The following is a 4,969-nucleotide window of genomic DNA, read 5'->3' as shown; positions in this document are numbered from 1 at the left end:
TCAAATTTTTCAGGAAAACACTTTCCTAAAAATGAAGCCAAATTTTCCTTTGACTGAAAAGTGTTTTCCGTTTACCAATTTTCCTAACAGCAAACAAACACAAGAAAGTTTGGAAAGTGTTTTTCTGAAAATCACTTTCTGGAAAACAAACACAGCTAAAAAGGAAAACACTTTTCTAAAAACCAAACCAAATTTTTTTGACTAAAAAATAGAAAGTGTTTTTTGTTGACCGAAAAATATTTTTTATTGACCAACTTTTCTAATAACAAATAAACACAGGAAAGTTTAAAAAATAATTTTTTAAAAATTATTTTCTAGAAAACAAACATATTCTTAGACCACAATAATTGACAATATAATTATTGGATATGTTTCTTTGGTAAGGATCCAACAACCAGTTCCTGTGGTGATTCATACCTATCCTAACTCGACTCGCCACTGGTCAAAAGAAATAAGAATCGATTCCCCATGTGAAGCCTTGGACGGCAACTGTGTGTTCATAGATCACCAAGCAACTGAAAAGGACAGAATTCTTGTTATTATGCCACGGGTAGTTTATTTAGACAATATAGTGATGAAAGAATAGCCACGTGCCCAGGTTGTACAAAAGGGCACCGGAAATTGAGTACGTGGAGGGCAACATGCAGAGCATGGGGCACCAGGTTAAAGCAAGGCTAAGCACTGGAAGAGTGGGCAAACCGTAAAATTGGGAGGGGTACATGAGATTTCTTTCTTTTTTTCCATATGACGTTCATTTTGTAACATGCCTGTCGCCGGAAAATGATAATGAACTTGCTGCTGGAAAATTCAACGATGAATTGAAAAATAACAAAGTTAAGTTTTCTTATTAAAATTTTATTTATTTTTATGTTTTAAAAATATTTTTTTAAAATAACTATTTTTATTTTTTTACTTTAAATTAATATTTTTTATGTATTTAAATAATTTTGATATGCTAATTTTTACTTTAAATTAATATTTTTTATGTATTTAGATAATTTTGATATGCTAATTTTAAAAATAATTTTTAAAAATTAAAAAAATATTATTTTAATATATTTTTAAATAGGAAACACTTTCACAACTATACTCCTAGTAGACTTTAAATTGAGGTGGCCAACCTTCTGGATTTTCTCTAAACTAAGACATACTAAAATTCACTTAGAGATGCCCTGCTGTAGCCAGCAATAACTTTTATTTATACCCAGAAAATGGAATAGAGAAATACAAAAGAAACTCGAAAAAAGAAATTCAAATTTCCTTCCCCTCCCCCGCTGCCAAGGAGTTTGAACTTCAATTTCTTATCTCCTTATACCTTATCTGCTTTGCCCTTAAGAGTTAGTTTCCCAATCAATATCAGGAGCTATAAATTTTTAATTGCACTTTTATAAAACACTAACAAATTCTGTTGATAAATTTTGAAGAGAGCAATTTTAAAAATGCATATTACATTGTGTTAGCTGGAACACACGTATATATATGTTCATACAACTAATGCGGTAACATAAATGATAAAAAGAGAGTATAGAGCACTTGAAATTCAAAAATAATGATAGACTTGATGACTATATTCTCCTAATCTCTCTATGGTTATTCATGGTTCTTGTGCGGTTGTTATGCCATTCAATATTCTAACATCTCCCTTAAAACCGATTGTTAATATGATCTTTAATAAAAATATATGTAATCTGGTCTTGTTTTTGGATATTATCATTAGCCATCTTTTCCTTAGTAAAATGATAGTCAATTTTAATATACTTTGTACATGAATGAAAGATAAGATTAAAAGCTAAGGCAACAATATTAATGTTGTTACACTATAAGCGTGGGGTAATAAACAACGTGATGTATAAATTCTGAAGAAATATACGAAATCAATACAATTTAATATTTGTATTAACCATGCTTTTGTATTCATTTTTTGTATGAGAGTGAGAGACAACTCACTATTTTTTACTATTCAATCCAAGAAACACACCATAACTAGTAGTATTGTGTCTGTCATCAAGATTGTCTATCCAATCAGAATCATAACAGATATTCAATAGATTTTTTCTAGAGCATAAAAAAAACCAAACTTAACAGTGCCTTTTAGATAGCACAAGACACACTTTACAACCATTCATTATATATCATAAGGAAAGTGCATAAAGTGATTTAACCGGTTTATTGAATATAAAATATTTGATCTTGTGATTATGCAATATTGAAGAGCACCTATTACAAGTATTTTTTTTCGGTTTTATCATTTAATATTAGATTGTTTTATAGTTGAACTTTATAGTTTTATTCAATTCTCTTTCGTTAATATTTTTTTTCTTTACATTTTATAGGCATAAATAATTGTATAATTGAATAAAATATTTAATATGAGAAATAAAGTTGTTAAACACGACTATCTTAATTAGTTATCTCTATATTAAATATTGATTTAATTAATAGATGCACATATAAACATATTGCTTTATGATTGAGAATTTTTTTAATCATAAAACACATTGGAAAAGCTTGTGTATTCATTTGTTTTACAGGGAAAAAAAGCATATAACCATGACAAAGCGTGAATTAAATATCTAGTCAAACCAAAAAGGATTCAAACTAGTAGAAAAAAATAGAACAACCAGCATTAAAAGATTACAAAAAACTTTAAAGCGTGTCGTGTTTTCCCTATAGAGAAAAATATTTTGTTGTACTATTCACACATTTACAGATTATCGTGAATATATTATGCATTTTCCTCTACCTAATATAGTCATTTAACTTTTATTTTTTGTGATTTGACTCTAAATTAAAGGTTAATTGCTCATGATTTATTAGAAAAAAGACAATGTTGAAAGAAGAAGGATCACTATGAAAAAGGCACCCGAAATGGGTGGCGTGTCTAGATTTTGCATAGAAAACACTCTTTGGTTCTTCATCTTTACAAATAATATAATTTCAGCCTTTTAAAGGTTTAAGATTCAATTTTGATCCAAAACTTCATTTCCTTTATACCATAGTCCCTAGTTAGAAAGAGGAGAGAGGGACTCGTCGAATTTATATATTAAAGAGAGAAAATCATTGCTGACAATGATTCCAATCACTAAAATTATCTATCTTGGTGTCAATGGGTTTCATTTGGTCATAAGGCCTTCATTTAGGTATTTTTAAACCTTAAAATTGCCTAAAAACCAAACTTGAGCTCATAAAATATTTATAGTTTCAGGTTTTTATGTTGTTTTGTATGCCCATTCATGGGTTGATCAAGGAGTTCATGTTATATTCTAGGTGTTTTAGATTAAAAATAGCTTTAAAAAGAGCTTACAAGCCAAAAAACCAAGAACCTTGATTTTCTAGCAGCTTAGCGGTTGAAAAATGAAGAATTCCATAAAATAAGTCCTTTATTTTTATTTATTTATTCAAGAAAATTATGGCAGATAACATGTCGTCCACTCCATCAACTTAAAAAAAATAACGGCCCCCATCAGGCGTCTGACTTAGCTTGCTAGACCTAGTAGCACTTGATCTTTTTTTATTTTATTTTAATATTTTTGTTTTAAACCAATACATTTTTTTAAAATGATTTTTTTTAATTTATATTTAAATTAACACCCCTTCTTTGTGATTTTTTTATGTGTGCTTATTTACCTTTTTTTTTAAAAGCAATTATTTTTTAATTATTTTATATGTATTTAATTTTTGAAGAGGTTATTATGATTCATTTATATTTTTTTCATTTTATATATATGAAAGTTATTTTTAAAAATAAAACATATTATTTTTGGATAGTATTTCTAATATGTGCAAATATGCATAATATTTGTTTTCCTTTTAACTTATTCAATCAATTTTATATGAATGCTGGTTTCTATTATCATTTGATTTAATAAAAAATATTACAACTAACAAACTAATTAAACACAATAATCTTAAATATCTTGTGTTGAAACTAATTAAACACAATAATCTTAAATATATTGTGTTCCGAGATTAAATATCTTAATTTATATTTATTTCTTAATTTTTCTAGATTTATTTTTAGTTATTATTAATGACTTTTTTCTTCCATTTATTTATGCAAACGACTCTTGATTTATTTAATTAGATGTGTGTATAAATATTTTGATTTTGATTTTTATTTTTTTATAAAAAAAATGCATTGAAGAAGTCTACATGGTTAATTTTTTTATTGGTAAATAAAATATATGATTAGTGGCAGAGCACGACTCAAATAGTTAGTTAAAACTCATTTAATGTTTGATTACTAAGGCCCCGTTTGTTTGCATGAAAGTAGTTTTCTTTTGGAAAGTAAATTCTGGGGAAGTATTTTCTGATGTTTGGTAGTATAATGGAAAATAAACTTGAAAACACTTTCCTGTGTTTAGTTATGTTATGGAAAATGAACTGGAAAATAATTTATTAATGAATTATTTTTTTTTAAATTTATCTAATATATAAAAAATATTTAATATAAATATTTAATCACTTGGAATAAAAGAATAAAATCTAAAAAGTGTAATGATGAATTTTTTATTATATCTTATATTTATATATATCTTATTTTATAAAATATAACTGTATATGCCATATAATATTATAAAGATATAATCTTGTAAACTTTTTCATAAATAAAACCTATTAATTTTTTTTTTCAATTTTAAAAGGTTAAAATATGTTTTTTTTTTCATATGAAGAAAGCTAAATTAGTTTATGGTTTAAAGATTTTTTTAACCAAGTAAAAGTTAAATTTTTGGGTTTTTTGGTATGGAGTTTTTTTTAATAAATAAATAAATACAAAAAATATTTTGATAGATTTTTTGGATAAAGATTGCTTCTTTTTTTTTTACGGTATAGGTAGTTAATTAAAAATTAAATTTTATAATTTTTTTAAATAAAATAATTTTATTTATCTTTATGTCTTCTCTCCTCATGAGTCATGACCCTGAATAATGGCAGAGAAAAAAAAAATTGAAAAACCTTCCAAAAAACA

The sequence above is a fragment of the Populus euphratica genome, unplaced genomic scaffold, assembly GCF_000495115.2.
Source record: "Populus euphratica unplaced genomic scaffold, PopEup_1.0 scaffold356.1, whole genome shotgun sequence".
Taxonomy (NCBI): domain Eukaryota; kingdom Viridiplantae; phylum Streptophyta; class Magnoliopsida; order Malpighiales; family Salicaceae; genus Populus; species Populus euphratica.
This window is presented reverse-complemented; position numbering follows the sequence as displayed.